The sequence below is a fragment of the Macrotis lagotis genome, chromosome 2, assembly GCF_037893015.1.
Source record: "Macrotis lagotis isolate mMagLag1 chromosome 2, bilby.v1.9.chrom.fasta, whole genome shotgun sequence".
Taxonomy (NCBI): Eukaryota; Metazoa; Chordata; class Mammalia; order Peramelemorphia; family Peramelidae; genus Macrotis; species Macrotis lagotis.
The window spans coordinates 133,936,569-133,960,429 of NC_133659.1; the positions used below are offsets into that span (position 1 = coordinate 133,936,569).

Below are 23,861 nucleotides of genomic sequence, written 5' to 3' on the forward strand. Positions count from 1 at the left end.
TCTTTGCTACAACAAAAACAAACCCCAGATCTAAGCTCAGTTTCTGTTCCAAGTGACTGAGACGTCTTCTGGGGAAGGTTACAAACAACTGACAGTCAGTAGCTCAGTTAGTCATGTGTTTCTCTGAACTCTTTATATTTATCTTTTATTTTAGCATAATAATATTCAATTGCATTCACATAACATAATTCTCTCAGTCTTCTTAGTTGATGGGCACTCACTTTATTTCTAATTGTTTGTTACCAGAAAGAATACTGCTATGCATATTTATAATATAAAATTTTTAAAATGTATATATTTCATTTTTGTATTAGCTATATTTCTAAATGTATCCCTTCCAGGAAAAAAAAATTACCTATAAGGAAAAAAGAAGAGTAGGGGAAAAAATCAGCAAAACTAACTATATCTTTGAAAAATCCCAATATCATATATAATATCTTCCACACCCATAGGCCCCCTATTACTGCTAAGAGGCAGGGAGAAGTGATTTCTTCTATTTCTTCCTTGGGGTCAAGTTTAACTATTATACAGCCATTCCTTCCACATCGCAACTTTCCTCATAGTGGTATTAATATGTCAAAGGTGTGTGTGGGGGGAGCTAGGTGGTGCAATAGGTAGAGCATTGACCCTGGAGTTAGGAGCTACTGACTGTCAGTTGTTTTTAACCTTCCTCGGAATCCATCTCAGTCACTTGGAACAAAAACTGAGTTTAGATCTGGGGTTTGTTTATGTTGTAGCAAAGAAATGATACAGGACAAAGAAAGCCACATAATAATCTCCTGTGTGACCTTGGGCAAGTCACTTAATACCATTGTCTTAAACAAATAAAAAATTAAAAAAGATAAAAGATGTCAAAGGTTGGCATAAGAAAGTAAATGAGAATTTTGGGGGAGTTTGCAGAAGTTGCAGATGACACACAAAGGAAAGCCAGATTGAATTTAGGGAACCGATGATAACCCAAATTTTTCAATAAGGTATTGTAAATATCCCATAAAAGAAAAAAGAAAAAATCAGACCTCTACTGTGGTACAAAGGAAGGGTCAAAAAATTTTATGAAGATTTTCCAGATCAGGGGGTGGAAGTGGGGAGTGGAGTATAGTGGGAGTGGGGATGCCACATTCCTATCCCTCAAGGAAAGGGATAATTGTAGTTTCTCAGCATTCAGTTAAGCTCTTTCTCACATTTACATTGCTCAAGTTATTGAGTGTGTTGCTTTCCTTCTCTTTGTATACCAATTAATATACTTTAACTGAGTTTCTCTTATTCACCAGTTATTATTTCTTATGGCACACTAATGTTGCATTATTTTCATGTATTACAATTTCTTTAACCCTACCTCATTTGATAGATACCAACTTTGTCTTCAGTTCTTTGTTATTAAGAAATGCCTCTGGGGCATCTAGGTGGTGCAGTGGATAGAGCACTAGCCCTGGAATCAGTATAACAGCCCTTAGCTTTCAGGGTAATTGTGAGGATCAAATGTGATCATCTTTGTAGAGTGCTTAACCTAGCAATTACTTAATAAATCCTTGTTCCCCTATGTTCTCAGTACCAACCCTAGTGACTCACACATAATGGGCACTTAATACATGCTTGTCAAAGCTAGAGCAGTTTTAGAATGCTTTCTTATCTTAGGGTTACCAGAGGGTGTCAGAGAGTTCTTTCATCTGATTGCCATGATCATCAGTTTAAAAATGGTGCGATGGATCCTTTTCTACATTAACCATGTTGGTTTCACTTTCAGAGCCTAATCCACAAGACATACATTATGTTAGCAAATACACAAGATTCCTAAGACTTCACCTGATCATGCCGATATGGTCAGTCAGATCAACACAGTTCTCATGAGTAGAAAGACTTCTTGAATCTTGCTGTTTTTCAGAAAGTAGACTATACAATTAGACCAATAGGGCCAGAGCCTTCAAAATGGGCAGCCTTAATCTTCCTTGAAAACCACTCTTGCAATCTGGCATTGGCTGCCTACTTCTCATCCCTGACCTGAAAATTCTGCTCTTTCTGCAGCTTCTCATTTGATTTGCCTCAGGTACTCAGGATATCTCCTTTTCTCCATGTAACCCCTAGTTTGCCTTCCCCTCCCCTCCCCCATCTATTCTCCAACCTCCATTCATTCCTCCAAAACCATGGCTTTCTTTCCTTAGTCCCTCAATGCTATCAATTTGTTCTGTAGGAATACAGCCATAGAAATATAGTCCTTTGCCACATCTACTGTCTCTTACATTCTGACCAATGGTTCATGAGAAATGTAATCCTTTCCCTCTTTACCCACAACTATTAGAAAAGCATAAACAATTCCATTTTTAGATGAAAACCATCTCTGAGGCTTATGTAGATAAAGATGTGTTTCTAAGTAAATACCACCAGGTGGCATTTGATTGCTGAGGAACCTCCCTGGGAATATTCTTGCAAAGAAAAAGATTCATGTGTTAAAGGAATACATAACATCAAACAATTGGGTGACAGGCCCTTCTTGTCAGGTGATCCTTTTACCTTTATCTGATGTGAATGTCATGACATCTCAGTATCATATAGCCTTAATGTTGACCAAAAGTACAAGGGGATTTTCTCCTATCAAATTCCCAATACCTCAGTCAGTGGAGAATACAAAATTCTGCATTGCGCAGTGGTCCTTGTTGATTTTTTCTGGACAGGTTCTCTTAGATAGTCCATTGTAGGGGTTAACTGCCCTTAGAGCCCAGCAGATCTGTGTTCCAATCTGCAATCTGACTCTCTGGATAAGTTACCAAATTTCTCATTGCTATAGGCAATTCTCTGACTGTAAATTGCAGAGAAGATGGTAGGATAAATCTCTTTCTGGGAGCTCCCTACACTGAGAAAATAATAGGTCTAGTTTAAAACAACTAAAAAAAGCCTAGGCTTTATCCATTGCAATCATTTCATGTTCATGGCTTTTCTGATGTGTAGAAACCCTTTCTGTTCATTTTGCCAGCTTGCCATAGTAGTTAGATGATACATCTCAGCATAGTCAGTACACATTTATTAAGCACCTTCTGTGTACAGAATATAATACTGGTTACTTAAGAAGGATCAATGTTTAGAATAGACCCAGTTCATGCTCTCCTGGAAATTACTCTCCAACTGAGAATTAAAGCACATATACAAAAAGCAAACTTCAATTTAGGTTTTGGTCTTCCTCACACACTGGTAGGCTTCATCCCCAGGGAAGCAGAGAGCACTATTGCCACTAATTGTCTACCTGAGGGTGATCAATGACCCAAGTCAATTGGAGAAGCAGCCTTTTGCTATATAAGGTCACCTACAGTCTACTATGTATAAGTTACCAATGAGATATGTTCATTTATTTTGCAAACAAGTTTGAGAATAATTCCAAATGTCAGGAAACTTCAGGTAGTAAACTGAGTCACAGAATTTTATATCAGCTACTGTCTTATGAAATGCCAGCTCAGGACATTTTCTTAAACATGGAATTGTTCTGTTACCTCTGCTAAAATTACAAAGGGAAATAAACTATATTGTAAATTAAAAAAAATTTTCCAGCACAATTGTTGGAAAGCAGTTATATTATCTAAGGATGAAAAATGTCATTAAAAAAGTTAGTAAATGCAGGTTTCTACCATATAATAGGAGAAATCAGCTACTTTGCATACCTTGCATATTTCATGAATGAAATTCTCATCTGCTGAAGAGAAAGAGTGAGAATGAAAAATAATAAACTGTACAGGTAAAATAGCTGCCTTTGATATTGCTTCTGGGTTTTCCCATAAGTTCTTGATATTAATAATGAAGAGACACCTAGTAAATTATATCTCTTTGGCTGCAACTTTTGAATAAGCAAGACTAGGAGAGCTAGTGAACACAATAGACATTGTCTACAATCAGTTTGACTTTGTATCAATTTAGTATTCTGTTGTATTAGTATTCAGAATAGGAGAAGAATACATGGATGAATTACACTGACTTTAGAATATATTTTTCTCTCTCTCAAGCTCACATGGTATGTCTGTGTAGTATTGTAGAAAAGGCACTAGACTTTTAGTCAGAAAAACCTGGCTTTATCATTGACTTGAATGACCTTAAATAAGTCACTTTAACATCTCAGAATCTAAATTTACTCATCCATAAAGTGAGAATAATAATATGTAGTTGTATAGAAAGTACTTTGTAAATCTTAAAGTACAAGATAGGTGTTGTTATTAATATTTTCTACAAAAATGATGATACTTGTGTAATAGGGATTTGACTGGGGCATGGAGGCTTGAAACCTGGAGATAATTAAAAAAAATAAAACAAAGGAATGCTGAATTGCAGTAGAAAGAGAGAGATCAAGGAGATCCATTATACCTTTATGGGCATGTCAGAGCAGAAGACATGGGCTGATACTACTGGTTTTACAGGCTCTTTCAGGGTCTTTTGCTAACTTCCCTTTCCCCATACCCACCAAAAAATGTGACTGTAATATAACCTGCTCAGTTCTTTTCCCTAAAGACTTCTTGTGTCTGAATTTTTGTATCAAACATAAAGATGCTAGGGCTAAGATGAAGAAAAACAAATTTAAATTAAGGCTGAGAGCCAAATTTCTGTCTGTAAATGTTAGAAATTTTTTCAAGTGGGAACTCTGGGGGGCAGCTAAGTGGCACAATGGATAGAGCACCAGCCCTGGAGTCAGGAGGACCTGAATTCAAATTTGACCTTAGACACTTAATAGCTATGTGACCTTGGACAAGTTAACCCCACTGCCTTGCAAAAAAAACCAAACAAGTCAGATCAAGTGGGGACTCTGAGCTTTTGTGATTTTTATTTATACCTTTTCATCTGGTACAAATTTCATAAAATAAAGAGACCACATGGACCTGAAGGTTAAGATATTGCCCCCTCAATCAGCAAACTAATAGCTAGCATCTGGGTAGCTCTTTAATGTTTGCAAAATGCTTTACATTTTTTATCTTATTTGAGCCTTGCAACAACCCTATAAGATAGTGTTACTGTTATTATCCCCCTTTTACAGATGAGGAAACTGAAGTTTAAAGAGACTTGCCTAAGAGTACACAACTGAGTAAGCATCTGTGGTCAGATTTTTTTTTAATTTTATTTAAGGCAGTGGGTTATGGGACTTGCCTAAGGTCACACAGCTAGGCAATTATTAAGTGTCTGAGGTCAGATTTGAGCTCAGGTGCTCCTGACTCCAGGGTGCATGCTCCATCCAACTGTGCCACCTAGCTACTCTTGAAGTAAGATTTTTAACTCAAGTTTAGCACTCTAGTTACTGGCTTACCCAGCTCCTTCATTATATGGGTAGAATTAGTTAAATCTAAAGAGAGTAGAAAGAATAAAGATTTGAAAGCAATGATCAGAGAAGAGATCACTCCTAAAATTACTCCTTAGTGAGAAGTTACCAAAGGCCTGGGAAGGATTCAGTTCTGCTTTTATCCAAAAGAGACAGGGAGATTTAAGTGCTAACCAGCTCTATATTAGCCCAGTGAGATCCACATATTATATTGATTTCATCTCCCAGAGGGTTGTTGTGAAGATCAAATAACTATAGGATTTTTAGAGTTAGGAGAGACTAGTGCAGCCTCTTCATTTTATAAAGATCGTGGTACTCACATGTCTTATTCAAGGTGATATAGATAGTAGGCAGCTAAGATAAAATTTGAGCCCAGATATCCAGATGATTCATCCAATGGTCCTTTTATTGTACCATCCTGTTGAATGTGAAGATTTTGTTAAGTGAAAAATGTTACACAGATGAAACATGGATCAAGTCAGGGGCTCATGTATATTGCACCTGTGCACTCACCTGTGTTTGCTGGCTGAGATAGCTTTCTGAAGCTTTCTTGTAACCTAGGTGAACTTCTCCAAGATCACTCTTCTTTATGGTATCTTTCTTCCTCTGGGATTCTGGATTCTGCAGTCCCAGGTTCTCCCCAGTTGGTTCTCTTGGTTTCAAGAATTGTTAGTTCTAGTTTTGCTAAAACATGTGAAATTTGAGTTTGAAACATTTGGAATACTGTAAGTGATATAGTATGAACATTTTATATTGTAGTCAGTTCTTGGTATATTAGAGAAATAATTGAACTTGAGTCAGTATTATAATAGCCAAAGTTCATTATAAAAGAATATTTTTATATGTGTTTGTGTGCATCAGTGTATTGTGTAAAGAGTCCCAAATACCTTATTGTTCTCTACTTATTTAGAAATATATTTGATATTAAAAATTTCAACACAAATAGAATTTGGAACATCCCTTGGAATTTATTCAAATAGCTTGTATACAGGATATACATCTATAAACACTTTACATGATGCATGTATGTGTGTGTGCAAAGAGACACATGTAAACACATGTATATATATATATTTAAGGGGTCATGTTGAGGTAGTGAATGAGAGCTAGTTTCAGAGTTAGGACCCATAAAGGGATAGGTTGTGAAGAGTTTTAAATGTTAAATGGAAGAATTTTTTGATTCTTGAAATAATAAGGAACCACTGAAATTTAATGAGTGGGGGAGGTGTGATGTTTGGACACATGCTTCCAGACAGTCACTTTGGCAAATGAAAAGAAAATAGATTCAAGTAGGAAGAGAGTTGAGGGAAGGAAACCAATTGGATAATGTTGCAATTGCCCAGGCAAGAAGTGTTAAAGGAAGGACAGTTAGGTGGATAGAACACCAACCCTAGAGTCAGGAGGACCTGAGTTTAAATGCAACCTCAGACAATAATTATCTAGCTGTGTGGCCTTTGGCAAGTCACTTAACCCCATTGCCTTGAAAAAAAAGAATTGTTAAAGACACAAATTAGAGAAGAGATTCATTACAAAGAAGGGCATATATATATATATATATATATATATATATATATATATATATATATATATGAGATGTTGTGGAGACTAAAATGATAGTATATGGCAGTAGATTGGATATATGGGGTATAAGAGGTTGAAGAAGTTGAAGATACCACTGAAGTTTTCTATCCTAGCTTATTGTGAGAATGGTAGTGACCTTGAACAGTGGTGAAGAAATTCATAGGGGTGAGTTTGGAGGGAAAGATAATGAATTCTCTTTTGAACATGTGGAATTTTAGAAGCCAAAGGGGCATTCAGCTTGAAATATCCAGAAGACAGTTGACATGGGATGGCTGCCCAGATCAGAGGGTCAGGATGGATATATAGAACTGGGAACCGGGAAGATTTGAGTTGAACTCTCACCTCTGCCACATATGACTGGGTGACCCTGGGTGACCTCTCTTAACTTCTCCATGTCTCAAGCTTCTCTCTTAGACTATACTATGTCAGGTGCTAATCTTCATTCTTTGGGAAATTCTTCTCTGCAAACTCCTTATACAAATATGTTCATAATTTGTCCCCCCAAAGTTTCTATCTATATCTAAATCTCTATACCCATCTATATCTGTATTTATATTTATGTCTATATCTGTATCTTTTTCTCTGTAACTATGTAAATATTTCTGTTATATGTCTATATCTACAGATGTAGCTATATTTTTAAGTAGCAAAGTACAACAGTGCATGCAAGCATAACTCACACAATGCCCCCAACCAATGTATCACCACATAAAGCGTCATCAATGGTTTCATCATTATGGATATACATATGTCATGCAAACCCTAATTTATGACTTCCAGAGTTACAGTGTTCAAAAAAAAAGCTATCACCTTGTAACCATCTTGGTGATGACTCTCTTAACTAAGCTAGACTCATCTGCAGAAGACAGAAATGATAGCTATCCCTTTAGCTCATTCTCAAAACCTTTCCAATTTATTAGACTTTACCTGAGTTTATGTTCCTGTAGAATATAGCCTTTGAGAATTCAAGGGCCCCTCGATTCCACAAGGCAGCATTTTGGGGGAACTTTATTCACCAATTATCACCAAACTACAACCCAGGTTGGACAGAAATCTGAAGCATGGGGACTCTTTGTTTTCTGCCTCAGGTGAAGATCTCTGCTTTTTTTCTCTTGAAATGGTATTATCTTCTGAGCCTAAAAATCTACTAAGGAAAGCACACACACATATTTTTCACAGGAAGATTTTATGGAGGCAGATAAGGAAAGAAAGCCATCACACATAAGTTGTAAGACATCCTGGAGATGTGTCCTTATACGAACAGTTTATTGATAAGGTCAATGTTCCAATTGTAGCATGGTGTCCTGTGCTTGTGGTAGTATCAAACTGGGGAAAAGGAGGAAGGCACCAGATGACTTAAAAAGCTGAATTTCTTATGGTCAGAAGTTGAGAGATACCTATTGGTAGATGCTGCTGAATGAAGTAATTTGATCCATTTCTGCATATTTGCTTGTTGTAGATCTGCAACTTTCTACCCAGTGTAGCTGTCACCTTAGGAGTTGGCATCCTCTGCTATTCCCTGCCCTTTACTTGCCATTGTAGTTTACTCTGGGTTCAAAGTTCTGGGGTTGCCTGATTTACCAATAGGACTGTAGTCTCCCCAGTTCTCATATTGGAATTGATCCTTCATCCCTACTCTCTCTTACACTGGGGAAAGTTGTTAGTTATAGTTAGTTATAGTTAGTTATAGAATTGCTAATTATACAAGTGGTTATTAGATTATAATCTAAGAGCCAGGAGGAAAGTAAGAAATGTATTAACACGAATCAGGTATGGGTTTATTTCCAAATAGAAAATGAAATGCTTAGCAATAAGGAATCAAGCCAATATTCAAACCTTGTTGGGACTTAAGCAGTTTTTCTAAGACTGCAAAGTAGCTATTTCATATTTCATATTTCACCATTACTTCAATGGTGGGAACTTCTGGCCATGGCCTTCCCTTTCCTTTTTGTCACAAACCTAATCCTTCTATTGCTATTGCCAGCACAACCAGTTTTGTAGATACTGCTGTTGTTACTGGCACTCTTAGGCCTTCTAGGACCTTCCATTGTTCACAAGGTCAATACTAGAGGAAAGGAAACTGAAAAGAAGAGGGAAGGCAACCAAGGGCCTTTTATGACTGGAGTTCACTTTCTATATGCACAACAAGGGCTTAGATGATTTCATCTCCATCACTATGCTAAGATAAGGAAAGACTATTTTTGCCATCTCAAACTTAGAGTCATATCATATCTTTTTAAGAGCTGTTTATATAAATTAGATTCACTTATAAGATAAATTCTGCCTCTTCTTTTACAGGAATGGCATTCTACATTATTAGCTTTTCCATCTAAGCAATTAATGGTGGTGGTGGTAAGGGTAGAGGTGGGTAGAATGCAAGTAGAGAATATATGTACCTAAGTTCCAAGGGGAATGGGGTCTTTTTACATTTGAATTTATACCATTTTCAGCTTTTGTTGCTGATTTGGAAACAGATCCCTTATGTACTTACCTAATGGACAAGTTATATACACTCTAAAAGACATTAGTTGATCTAAAGTGGTAAAAAACTTTATTGACAAAGCTTTTGCTTTTGTCCTTCTTGCACTATAGACAAATTTTAAGTCTTCCCCCATTTACTCCAAAGTCTGATCCCTGTACTGAACAATTCTTGCTAGTCAAGAATGAGCAGGTCAGGGCACCCAGTGACCTAGGATTAATAAGACTATTCACAAAAAGACTTGTTTTAGAACACACACACACACACACACACACACACACACACACACACACACAGGAAAAGAAAAGAAAATAGTTAAAGCCTTCAGAGTTTGGCTCCCAAATCTTAGTCATTATTCTAGACTTTCAAAGTGTTCAACCCTTTGACTGCCCTATACCTTAATTTTCCAAACAACAGCTGGAGAATCAACCAACAGGAAAACAGCAGGTCTGTTTAGAATAATCTTATTTGTTTTTTTTTTTTTGACCGGATTACTAAACTGGTAGGTCAGGAGAATGCTGTAAACATAGTTTAACTTGATTTGATAAAAGGACTCATACTATTCTTGTGGAAAAGATGGAGAGATGTAGACTAAAGAATTACAAATTAGATGGATTTGGTACTGGCTGAATGATTGGATCAAAGTGTTGTCTTTAATGATTTAATGTCACCTTCACCGGAGGTTTCCACTGAAATGCCCTAGGGACATTTACTGTTTAACATTTTAATATTGACTTAGATAAAGGTATAGATAGGATACTTGTCACATTTCAGTTGATACACAGCTGAGAAAAAAAGCTAGCATCTTGGGTCACTGTCAGGAACCAAAAAAATCTTGATGGACTAGAGCAGTGGTTTGAATAAATGAAACAAAATCCAGTAACACTATATAAAATTTTAAACCTGGGTTCCAAAAATAAGCTTTATAAATGTGAGATGAGGTAGGAGTTTGTCTGAAAAAGATCTGGGGAGGGGTTTAATTAATTGTAAACCAAGTTTAAATCTGCAGTATTATAAGGCAGACTAAAAAGTTAATGCCTTATTAAGTGCAGAAATAAAAAGGTGACTGACATTCTCTGTACTCTGTCCTGGTCAGTCTATAATAGAGAACATTTTGTATAGCTTTGGGTACCCCATTTTAAGAAGAACAATGATAAATTTGAGAATATAAAGAAGAGTATAGCCAAAATGGTAAAGGACATTAAATCATATTGATGCTGGGGAAAATGTAGCCAGCTAAAGGTTGGGGTTAGGTTGAACATGAAAGAATTCATTTATAAGACTAATTGACCCAGAAGAAATTTTAGGATCAAAATTATTTCTGTGATTAGAGAAACTAAAGGAAAGAAAGAGTAGACAGTTGAAAATTACTAATACCCTAAGGGAATTAGCAGCAACATTAGCAACAAAAACTGCCTTGTGAGCTAGGGAAGTTATCCGGGGATCTGGATAACTTTGGTAGGAGAAAAGCAACTCACCTGAGTAGAGTATGAATTTTTAAAGGGGTAGATAGGGAAATGTAGAGGTTGGTGGAGGGCCCATAGTTCTGGGAGCAACTATGAGATAAGGAAGAAGTAGTTGAAGGACTGTTGCTTAAAGACTTAATCTTTTCAGGCTAGGGCAGGGATCCTTTGTTTTGTTACCAGGAACTTGTCCTTGCCAGGGAGGGGCTAGGTACTTTATTTAACAGTTCACCCATCTCATCTCATCTCAATAATTTGAACAATGGATACAAGGTCACAGTGCAGAGGGAACAGATTAATTACAAAACATATTTTTCCTTCAATATTTCCTCTCTACTTCCATATGAAGAGAGCATGAAGGATCTGAGCATGTTTAACTTCCAGAAAAGGGTTGGGGTTTTGAAGAGGGGAAGATTATATTTGTTCTGTTGGGCTTCAATAGGGCAGACCCAAAAGCAAAATGGGTGGAAGTTGTATTGTGCTATTGACTCTTTTTTTTTAATCTCATTTGGGTTTTCTTGGCAGAGATACTGGAGTGGTTTGTCATTTCCTTCTCCAACTCATTTTACAGATGAGGAAACTGAAATGAACAGTGTTAAATGTCTTGACCAGGGTCACACAGCTAAGTTAAGTATCTGAGGCCAGGTTTGAACTTATGAAGATAAATCTTCATGATTCCAAACCCAGTGTGCCACTAGTTGCCCTGAGGCTGGAGGTTATAAGGAAGTTAACTGAAGTTAGGGAAAATTTCCTTACAATTTTAGAGTGTTTTGAAGTTAGCCATTTAAGTAGTGGACCCCTTCTTATCTTTAAAAAGATAATTTTTGTATATTTCATTGTAGAGATTCTTTTAGTGATAGATTGAACTTGATGATTGCTGTTGTCCTTTTTAGCTCTGAATATTCAGTGACATCTATGTAGCATAAAAGCATTTTAAAAACATCATCTCATTTGATCCTCACAAATAATACCATCAGTATTATTATCTTCATTTTACACATGGAGAAACCAAGGCTCTTGACTCTGACCTTTGGTACTCTAATCATACAGATGAAATTCCAAATAAATAGCCCTTTACTTGCTTGGACTGACTTTGGATGTCAGAACTCTGCTCCTCAGGTCTACCATCACACTCAATCTGCCCAGTGTAATGTTATCACTACAACTTCCTCAGATAACTATTTTTTTAGCTTTTCTCCTCCTGAATTTTGGTCACTGGGAACACATAATGATGAGACCAGTGAACTTTATTGAACCATTTTGTTGATGAGATCAATGACCTTCAGTGAAGTACCTTGCACCCTAGCTAGGACTAGACAAATCCCTGCTCTAGACTGAAAGGATTAAGTCTTTGAGCTACTGTACCTACTCCTATACCTTTATCTACCTTACAGATGCTACTTGAAGACACTAAATTGACCTTTCTATGCACAGTTTATGTTACCTGAACAGTGTTATACATTCTTTAATTCCTCCCTAGTATCACCCTATCCCTTCCCTTATCCCTTTACCAACTCATATCCTTTATAACCCTGGCCTTATCTTTTCCTTGCTGTTGTTTCAGTTCAGATGTCCTGGTGGAGGTTATTATCAGCTCAGTTGCAATGCCCTTGTAACTGTTCTTAATTTCTCTCTTAATTTGGTTACTTTCTTACAGAACTTTAATAATTTCCTTATAGCCTGGGTCACTGCTCAGTTTCCTTTAATATCTGCAGAATTATATACATAAATTTCTTTTGTTTCTAAATTTTTCAGGGTTGAGTCGATCTTTTAAGTGACTTCTTTCACATTATCCAACCCTTGAAACCTTTAACCGGACACATTTTCCAGCAACAATAGCATTGCTAGGTAATGAACTGCCTCTTACATTGTTATTTTAGCTAGAATTTCATTTTTCCTGAAACAATTCATAATGTTAGATTATCTTATGCGAGTATCACATTGCATATTTCCTTCTCAGCTTCTAAAACCTAGCATTGGTCAGACTTCTAGATTTATATGCTTAGCTCTGATCTCTTTCTCAGGGAGGAAGGTGATGGCTTTGGCAATGAGATAGGAAGTCACTGAAAGACTGAACCATCAGGGTTAGGAGGATTATTGGATGACTTGAAATTGTCTCTCCTGAGAAGAAAAGATGAGGGAAAATTAACTGATGATATTTCTATAAGGAATCTGAAACATTACCTAAAAAAAAATTATCAGATGATGCGTATACTCAGTTGTTGTCATGGAGAGCAAAGAGGGCAACAGAGGAATAAGGTCTTCAGTTGAAGGAACTTAAGAAACTAGAGAGTGGAAGGGGACCATACAGAATTTAAAAAAGAAAAATAAAATGTGCATTTGATAGAGTACCAGCTCTGGAGCTTAGGGACTTGAATTCAAATCTGGCCTCAGATACTTTATACTTATTAGATGTGTGACCCTGGACAAGTCACTTAACCCCAATTGCCTTGCCCCCAAAAAACCTAACCACAAACCAAACAACATGCAGATAGCCAGAGGCCAAGTTAGTACAGCAAATGGAGATAACTTTTTGTCTAGCTCAACACCCTATCACTTCCCTGGTTTCAGGCCTAAACCCTGGAACTCATCTCTTAACTTGCCCCATCTCACTTTTTTTATGGTTCTTGGAAACATAGACTCATTGATTTAGCAGTAGAAGGGAACTTAAAGATCAGTTAGTCACACTCCCTTATTTTACAGATATGGAAATGGAGATCCAGCATGGTTTAATGACTTACTCAGGATAACAGGAAATAACTAAAAGAAATGTGCTTTGAACTCAGGTCCTTAGAGTCTAAGTCATCATTTCCCACTGAGAGGAATGGGTATAACTTCTGTCATAGTCTATTTAAGCAGGTGTAAGGAATATTTTGCTGATAAAGAAGTCTAAAAGTGAAAACAAGTAACTGTGGAGAATCACATTGCCTAGACTCCTTGAAAATAAGGTTGCTACAAATAAAACTGGGATTTAAAAAATTGCTGTAATGCTGCTATCTAAATTCAGTGATCTTATAATATCAACATTACTTTTTCTATCAGCAATTGACACTATTTTGATATACTTTCAATGAAAGTATAAGCTTTGATTTATGTCAAGGTAGCTTATAAATATTACTGTCTAGTAAAATGTGTGCTCTTTGATATCAAAGGTTATCTTATGTTTTGAATATGACACAAGCATCAAAGACAGCATTAGATATAATAGTAGATGCTTAATAGAAGCTTGTTGATGGATTTTTTTTTTTATTTTTGCAAGGCAAAGGGGTTAAGTAACTTGCCCAAGGTTGTACAGCTAAGTAAGTATTAAGTGTCTGAAATCAGATTTGAACTCATATGCTCCTGATTCCAGAAGTGGTGCTCAATCCACTATGTCACCTAGCTGCCCCTTATTGATTGATTATAAACCTAGGTAATTTAAATTTTTTCCCCTGACTTGGTTAAAAATAATAATGTTTTTTATTTTTCCAGAACTCCTATGAGACTTCATTTAGCATTTAATGCCAGTGTTTCTCATCTATGGCACTTTGTTCAGTGTTTGCTTTGTTGTTTGTCCTTCCTTCTTGAAGGGAACCATGACAACACACATCATCAGGAAGGTTATACCATGACATGCAAGTGAATTGGATTCAAGTGAAGGAGTCCTGTGCAGTCACCAGTCTTACTTTCTCTTCTGGTGCCATATGGGTTCAGTAGCCAGATATGGATCAGGTTGTCTGGAGATGCCTTGGAAGTGGGAGACCTTGGCCCTTTTTAAGATATACTCTTAAAGGGTCTCAGTTTGACTGACATTATTCTGGGAAATGCAGTTTAGATAAAACAGTCAGTAAACTATCTGAAATATAAACAGATAAATCTCAGATAACCAAATGGATCTGTGATCTCATAGATTTGGGAGTTGCTTTCTGTGGAAAAGATAATATCCATGCCTACTAGAGCTCTGTGTGTGTGTGTGTGTACATACTAGTCTTCTGGCTATTTACTTGCTTCAGTTTTTCTATATGACCAGCCATTTCTTATTATTTACATTTTTGTTTTAATTAGCCAACATCTACTTTTTCACGCTCCAACCCCAACCTCCCTCCACTTACTGAAAACATAAGAAAAGCAAAAGCTATTACAAAATGCCTAGTCAAACAAAATAAATTTCCACATTGACTGTGTCCAAAAAAAAAAAATCTAATTTTGCTTTCTGAGGCCTTCACCTCTTTATCAGGTGGTACATTACATGTTTCCTCATTAGTTCTCTAGAATCCTGTTGGGTTATTATGCCGATAAAAATTTGACATAGTAGTATTCTGTCACATTTATCTATTTATTTATTTGTTTATTTATTTATTAATCTATTTATCTATCTATTTATTTATTTTGGTAAGGCAAATGGGGTTAAGTGGCTTGCCCAAGGCCACACAGCTAGGTAATTATTGAGTGTCTGAGATCAGATTTGAACCCAGGTACTCCTGACTCCTGGGCTGGTGCTTTATCCACTATGCCACCTAGCCGCCCCCTTCTATCACATTTATATACCATAACTTGTTCATCATTCTCCAATTTATGGGCACTCCCTCATATGTCCATTCTTTATCACTTCAAAAAGAGCTACAAATATTTTTGAACATCCTTAGAGTTTGCTTAGTATAATTCCTCTATCACCAACCACCCCCTGCCTCCCTTACTGCTTTCCTTTCTCTCCTATTTCCTTGTTGAACAAAATGTATTTTGGTACCCATCTCCGGATGTGTGTATATGTGTGTGTGTGTGTGTGTGTGTTCATTATATCATATTAATCTTTTTTGTTGCTCTTCCCTTCAGTGCTTGAACTTTAGAGTTTCTCCATAGCCCTTTCCTTTTCATCATGAATGCTTGGAAATTCTCTTTTTCAATAAAGGTTCATTTTCCCCCATATGGCATTATTCTTACTTCAGATGAGAAAGTTTGCTTACTGTAGGACTATATCATTGGCCTTCTGAAATATTTTCTAAGTTTTCCATTTTTTTGTTAGTGGTGGCTTCTAAGTTATATGTCATCCTAACCTTGTGTATGAAATCTTTTATTTTTTTTCTTGCATTTGTAATTTTCCCCCCCTCTGATCTGGAATCTGGTTTTTAGTTATGATGTTTCTGAGAATTTTCATTTTTGGACTTATTTGAGGATGTGACTTGTGTATTCATTTTATTTCTACTTTGCCCTCCCAATTCTAAGAGATCTATATAGTTTTCTTTGAAAATTTCTTGAAATATGATGTATAAACTTTTTTATTGTTGTTGGAGGGAGGGTCATGGCACTCAGTCCAGTGATTTGTACATTTTTTTCTCCTTAACCTGTTTTCCAAGTCAGATATTTTTGGTAAATGTTCTATTTTCTCTTCTTTGATTATGTTTTAATATTTTTTGTTGCCTTATGGAGTTACTGGCTTCTATTTAGTTCATTCTAATTTCCATTGAGTGTTTTCCTTACTTGAGATTTTGTTTCTCTATTGGACCAAACTATTGATTCGTCTTCCAAAGCTTTGTTCCATAGCTCTTACTTATTTTCCATTTTTTCCCTTCAAGCCCTCTCATTCCATTTATAAGAACAACAACAAAGCATCTTTGAACTCCTGTTCTTTTTAAATTCTTATTGTACCCTTACAGAAATTCTCATTGAATATTTTGTCCAATTTGAATTTTTCTCTGAGATTTTGGAGTCATTATCTTCTGTATTTATGTCTTAAGCATCCTTGCCATCATAATTACGGTGAAGTTCTTTTCTTTTTTGTTAAAAATTATTCTTCCCTTCTACTTTTTGACTTTGAAACTGATCTCAGAGTTGGGCTTAGAGGAGCTTCTAGTGGGAAGGTCTGCGCTGGTCCTGTTGCTACTTTCTTAGAAGTATTGATTATAGTATTGCAAGGACAGTCTAGAGTCTTACAAACTTTCAGTGTTCCCAAAGCTGCCCAGCTGATATGATCTCCACAAGTTGCCGACCTTCTAGTATGTACTTTTCCCCATTGCAATGCCCAGTATATGTGGAGAGTGGGGAAGATTTTGGTTTGGTCTGGATCTGGCAGTGTCCTTGTATGGATCTAGGATATCCTTTTGTTCTGCAGAGCCTCTCTTTGGGTGCTGGAGGTCTCTGTCTGTGATATGTTCTTGACCAGACCCATCCCCAGTGTTCACAGACCTCCCTGCCTGCCTGTCTTTGTACAGTTAGCTTGAACAAATTACTCATTGTGATGTTTTCTGGATTTCCCCAGCAATATTCAGCCTGGTGCATTTTCTCGATCTGTTTGGAGGTTTGTGAGGAGGAGCTTACCACTTTGCTCCTCAGCAACCCTTCTGACTTAAGAGTCTGGTCTGGATCAGTATGCCATCCCTAAAACTACATTTGTGTCTTTCTCTTTTGGGTTGTATTTTTTTTATCTACCTTGCCTCAATGAATGAAAAAATATGTTAATGAAGATTCATAGAATGGTGGAAAAGCAAATGATGTGTAGTTCAAAGACAATTAGCATCAAATCTTGGCTCTGACACTTATGAGCTCTAAGATGTTTAGCAAGTCTTTTAACCTAGCTGAGCCTCAGTTTTTTTGTAAATCAAAGGATAATAACAATGCTTTTTCCATCTCTACCCTCCCACCCCCTCCTTCCCTCACTACGTACCTTATTCTGAGGAAAGTGCCCTATAAAAATCCTCCAAGTCTCATACAAAGGTGATCTATTATTGTTCACCTTTCAGATGGAGTTGCCTTTTGTCCCAATGGAAAATGTTCCATGGTCTTTCCTCATATATTTTTCAATGGCTTCACTTCTTGTCAAAATGTGCTATTTTACATGTCAAGATGATTTTCTTCCCTTACTGTGTGTATCAGTGGATGCCAGTTTGCGGAATGGATTTTTATGTCAGGTATATCAATTACAAAGCAACAAAACTATTTCATTTTTCACCCAAGTAGGGGAAAAACAAAAAGGTAACAAGGGAATAATATGTCTATTTTTACCTTAAAGTGGGAGCATTTAAGAAAGATGTCTTCACTTAGAAATCAGTCATACACTCAATTGCAGACCAGCTCAGGCTTTAATAATTCATACTGGAATGTGCTGCCCATGTGCTGATGCTCTTTGGCTTGTTACTTATTTAGAGGGCTGTTTACCTCTCCATGTGCACCTGTAACTCCCTATTCAAGTTTTTGTGTGGATCCAGCTTCCTCCAATCTTCAACCCAAGGGAAATTTGTTGGCAACATCTTACTTTATATAGTACATCTTATTTCTGAACCAAGGATCCAAATCTTTAATGCAGTAATCAGAGACATGTGTTCCTGGGAAATTTGAGGATTTTGGAAGCCCCTAATATATGAGCAGATTTTTGCAACTTCACAAAGGCTTTCTGCTAGGGCTTGATGTAATTGCGATAGGCTCTTGTGTAATTAAAAACAACGATGACAGGATAGCAGAATATAGATGACAGGCAGTGAGACATAGGGGCAGATGGCTAGGTTTATTGCTGTGGCAAAGTGAACATCCCATCCCTTTAAGGGGATTCTGTAGTCAGTGGCCTAATTTAGTATGCGCCAAGCTGTAACTTCTCAGTATTGAAAGGGTCCTCTGAGTGCAGGAAGGGCCATGATTGCAGACATCAACCTGAGAGAGGCTGCTTGGTACCCAGGAATTCAACCAACCAATGCACAGAAGGAGAATTCAGAATGTTGTTGCTGTTTTGGAAGCCAGAGTGGGTCAACCTGGTACTCATTCTTATGATTTGGCTGAGAAGGAACAAGGGGAGAATCAAGAGGAGGTGTTCCTGAAAAATAGATTGAAAAGAGACTTTATGGCTCAGTTAATCTAATACTTTTATTTCACTGATGATGATGACCCAAAGAGGTGATTTGAAGTGATTTGACTTGCCCAGGGTCACAGATATTAAGAGGCAGAAGTGGTATTCAGTCTCAGGTCCTTTGTCTCTCCAATTCATCACACTGTTCTACTACCCCATGCCATCATCCAATATTTTATCAGGAAGTCTGATTTTTCATGGAGGTGCTCTACAAAAGACTGATATTTTGGAACTTTTAAAAAATTCATCTCCCCAAGATTTTTTTACCATATGAGAAAATTTGTCTAATATCTATCCTCTTTGCCAAATTGTTTAATGAAATATACAGTGATTTGGCTTCATTTTTTAGAAACAGACTCCTACCTGATAGCAGTGCCCTTTCTTCGATTTCTTTGTTTTGTGATCAAGGCAGATGGGAGCCTGTGTGTTAAGGGATATTTATGTTACCTCCCAGTGATGAAGTAACAGTGGCATAATTAAGGCTTGAAAGCATTAGCCATAACTTTCTCTAATATGTAAATTCTTAACTATCCAGTCATTGCATAGAGACTGATCTATTGGGAGGCAGGATCTATTAAGTCTTTTAAAATATATTTGCAATAGGGAAGAATTGCACTTTCCAGTTGCTGAGCATATTTTTAGTTGACTATACATGAATAACTCAGAAGACCTTTGTCTTAACATTTTTGAACTTTCAAGGTAACTTGACTCATAATGAGAAAGATGGAATGCCTTTTGCTTCATAATCAGATACTAGTATCAACATTTAAATATCATTAGCATCTCATCATTTGGCACTGTACTAAATATATTTTCTGAAGTTAGGTCATTCTAAAATAGAATATTCCTTTTCCTCATGAAATAGATGTGCTGTGGTCAGTCAGTTTACTTCAAGGTTTGTATTTCATGTTAAGTGAATGCTTAGTATTTTGGGGAATATAAGAGATGTACAAGTTGTGAGGGAAGAAAGAAGGAAGGAATAAGCATTTATTGTGTGTACTATGGAAATGCTGCATGTTAAACTCTACAAATAAGATTTCATTTGATTTCATGTGATCCTGTTCATTTGGAATAGAGTCTAGAAGGCCTGAGAAATCTTAGGGTAAAAATGGGGGGGGGGGAATGGGGGGGAGGAAGAGGGAGAGAAAAAAAGAGAGAGGTAGAGCAGAGAATGTGTTTGTATGTGCTTTTGTTTTGATGGAGAGAGAATGAATTCAACTGTGAACCCTGGAATGGAATTTGTTAAAAATTAGTTTGGACTGGAGGAGAGTTGATAGGGAAAGTTGAGATTTATAATTTGAGGCAGTATTATGGAAAGAACATTATCTTGCTTATTTGAATATGTGTCTAATCTCTTCCCCACCCCCCCATCTCCATTATGAGATTTTTTTTGATTCTTAAGGACAGGGTCTGTATCATTTCTTTTCTTTTCTTGTTTTTGGGTCCCTGGACCCTAACATCTTCTACCTTTCACCTAGTAGATACTTAATAAATATTTGATGAGATGAATTATTATAGGAGCATCAGGTAAGGTCAATATGCCCAGAAACTATGAAAGAATGTAGAGGGAACTTGGGAGATGTATGTGAAATTCTGAACACAAAAAACATGTAACATTTATACCTGTCCTGTTTATTCATAAACATTCACAGTTCATCTCTTTTCTTCCTTGCCCCTATACCCTTTATTTTAATTTAAAAAAAATTTTTTTCCCCAAAAGCATTTCCTCAAAGTGAGCCTGTTGTAGTTTTCTGCAGCTGTAAGAGCTCTTCTGAAGGCTTGGTAGGAGTATTCCAAAGGTATTTCCTGTTTGCTAAAATGAAAGGAAAGCATGTCCCAGCCTTGCTTGGGGAGGGAATCAGCAAAAGGAAAACTGGCTACTCTTTTGGTTTTACTTTCTGAACATGTGCTGTGAAATCTATAAACTGTGTGACACCATTTTTTCCTTCTCTTCTTTTCTCTTCCCCTTACTATCTTTAGTTGCAAAATAAATATTTGCTTAATGCAGGAGAAATTGTGTGAGTAACATAGTTTTTAAAATTGCCTGTCATATATTTTTTCTTGTTGTCCTTGCCAGAGATTTCTTGAGAAGATCTGATATAAAAAGATATAACAAAGGAGGGAAAATGGAAGCGAGGAGTAAAAAAAAAAAAGAAATTCCATTTAGCTTGGTCAACCTCAAAGTGATGTAGAGAAGACCTGTTTTAAGAATATTCCTGGGTGGCTAGGTGGCATAGTGGATAAAGCACCGGCCTTGGAGTCAGGAGTACCTGGGTTCAAATCCGGTCTCAGACACTTAATAATTACCTAGCTGTGTGGCCTTGGGCAAGCCACTTAACCCCGTTTGCCTTGCGAAAAAACTAAAAAGAAAAAAAAAGGTTATAAGATCATGGACTGATAGATAAAAGAGGTCTTTGAGGACATCTAATGCCTTTCCTACCTTGTAATTCTTTGGATACTTTTCTACATGTGTATTTGTACAAGAACCTAAATACATATATAGTATATATGCATGCATATCCTATACATATAGGTATGGTTGTATATGTGTATGTATATATATATCTATTTTAGGCAAAGAATTGTGAATAGAGCACTGGACCATAGGAATACCTAAATTCAATTTTTAGCTTTAAATATTCGCTGACAATGAACAAGTCACTTAAGCTCTGTCTTTCTTACTTTTCTCATATGTAAATGGGGCAAAAAGTAACACTTATCTCTAAAGGTTGTTGTGAGGATCAAATGAGATAATTACACTTTGTAAACTTTAAAGAATGATCTAAATGACAGCTATTGCATATATACATATATGTTGTTTTTCAGTTGCTTTCAGTTGTGTCTAACTCTTTGTGACCTCATTTGTGGTTTCTTAACTAAGATATAGGAGTGGTGTGCCATTTCCTTTTCTAACTCATTTTACAGATGAGGAAATTGATGCAAATGGAATTAAATGACTTGCACTGGGTCACACAGTAAGTGATGGAGTCCAGATTTGAACTCAGAAAGATGAGTTTTTCTAACTCCAGACCCAGCACTCTATCCATTATACCACTTTTTTTTTAAGGTTTTTGCAAGGCAAACGGGGTTAAGTGGCTTGCCCAAGGCCACACAGCTAGGTAATTATTAAGTGTCTGAGACCGGATTTGAACCCAGGTACTCCTGACTCCAGGGCCGGCCAGTGCTTTATCCCCTGTGCCATCTAGCCACCCCTATACCACTTTATTTTTAAACTAGGATTTTAAACTACGTCTTTCGACTAGATCCAGTTCTATAGTGTTTATTCCAGAGTTACTTTTTTAAATGCTTTGGCTTTTAACTCCTTACATACTTCTCCACTGACCTTATGAATGATAGTGCACTGTAGAATTTTCAGTGCTTGCCTAAAGATTTTATTGTTTTTACTTTGTTTTCCTTCCATTTTGTTTTCTTCCTTTGTCATGTAATTTCTCAGACTTATGAGTGAAGGCTTCTGTGTTGATAAGTTATTGTCTCCATATGACTTATTGTCTAGTTACTTATGATTCTGGAATGATGAGTGGGTTAATAACCTCTTTTCTTACATACAATAAACACAAAATAATAGAAAGCTTTGAATTAACCCTTTGGTGCCCCAAATCAAAATAAGCCAAGCATTACATTTCCTGTCTACTTCAGTTGTGTGAACTGGTTGATTGGGCACCAATTTATTTTTCTATAGCTAGAGTATACAAAATAACGAATAGGAAGCTCTTTATAGACTCTATTGAAATGAATAAGCGGTGAAATGAAATTTTTTCATGATATCTTCTCTATATTGATAATGTCTCCAAAGGGGACATGTGCAATGGGGTAAAAGGAGCAACTATATCATTAAATAAGGTACTTCAACAAATACATTATGCTTCTATTACTTGCTAGGCATGTGCTAGGTGCTGGAGATACAAAGACAAAATTGCAAATTAAGTGCCCACCCCCAAGAGTTTACAATTTACTGATGCTATTGTTTCCCCCCCCCCCCCCTTTCTGGAAGCAATGGAGGATGTGACTTGTCCAGGGTCACACAGATAGTAAGTATCAGAAACCAGATGTAAACTCAGATCCTTCTGATTTCAGGGCTGGTATTATATTCACTGAACTACCTAGCTGCCCTGTCTTTCCATTTTAAAAGCATTGTCAAGAACTTAATTTCAGAGAGGCAGAAAATATTATTAATCATCATCATCAATATTTCCAAAATACTTTTATTATTATTTATATTACTGATCATTTCAGATAGTATTAAATGTTATTAGAAAAAAATAACATCAATTGATCATGAAATAATATTTGAAAGAATTTCTAAATAGTTTGCATAATTATATTGCTATTTAATAATTATAATGTTTTTTAAAAACTCTTTGAAATTGAATTCCTTGTAGTGCTTTAAAAAAATGTTGACAAGCTTCTAAAGAGTATAAGCTTTTGAGGGTTGGTATGATTTTTATTTTGGACTTATATTCTCCATGCTTAGTAATTGACTTATATATAGTTGGTTCTTACTAAATATTGAAGTGAATGGAGTTGTTGAATCATTTGATCCTCCACTTTCCCCCATGATAAATTTCAGTTCTTTGAAGCTATCTGCTATATAGAGTAGATCATACTGTAATAATGATAAATTTCCCTGTCTTTTTGGGGGCCCCATTATCAGAAGCATGGCTCATTGTAGGTGGTGGAGTGTGGGAGGAAGGAAAGCTAGATCATTAATTCACATTGTGGGCTGTGTAATGTTCACTTCAGCAGCAATGCAATGTTTAACAATGTGTTTTCATTATGATAGGCGATTTTTGTGTAGAGATCTTGGAGCAAGACTATTTTGTGTTTGTTAATGTCTCTCCCCAAGGCAAAATTTCTAAATGTTTTGGGTTTCCAAATATTCTCCTTGGGCATACTTGCTTTGCAGCCCTTTTCTCTTTTAATGTCATTTTTTTTTCTTTTTAAAAGGATAGAGAGAAACTGTTATAGTTCTTATTAATTTGGGAGAAAGTGATGCTTGTGAAAAGTATGGAGTCATTTCTAAGGATGGAAAATCTTTGGAACTTGGCCACCCTGAAGGGCAAATGAGCACCATTAATAAAGTTGCAACACTTGTAGAGTAATTAGTGCAGTTTTCTAGCCTTCTAGACATATAGGAAGTTTTTAAGAGAGAAGGGCACAGAAATAAGTTTCTCCACTGTAAAAAACTGTGGTCTATTTTAGATCATGCAACTCACCAACAGA

The 23,861-nt window shown here is 36.4% G+C and overlaps 1 protein-coding gene across 3 annotated transcripts in view; it reads left to right on the forward strand.

Moving 5' to 3' along the window:
* The window catches only part of SMYD3 (SET and MYND domain containing 3), a 1,048,891-nt gene that overhangs the window by 490,670 nt on the left and 534,360 nt on the right, over positions 1 to 23,861 (forward strand). The window contains exon 1 of one of the 3 annotated variants that reach the window (XM_074222849.1): positions 6,896 to 7,953. The exons of the other annotated variants lie outside the window; for them this stretch is intronic. The gene's annotated coding sequence lies outside the window, so the exon portion shown is untranslated. Of the gene's footprint in view, positions 1 to 6,895; positions 7,954 to 23,861 lie in introns of those variants that run through there. 3 annotated transcript variants of the gene reach the window in all.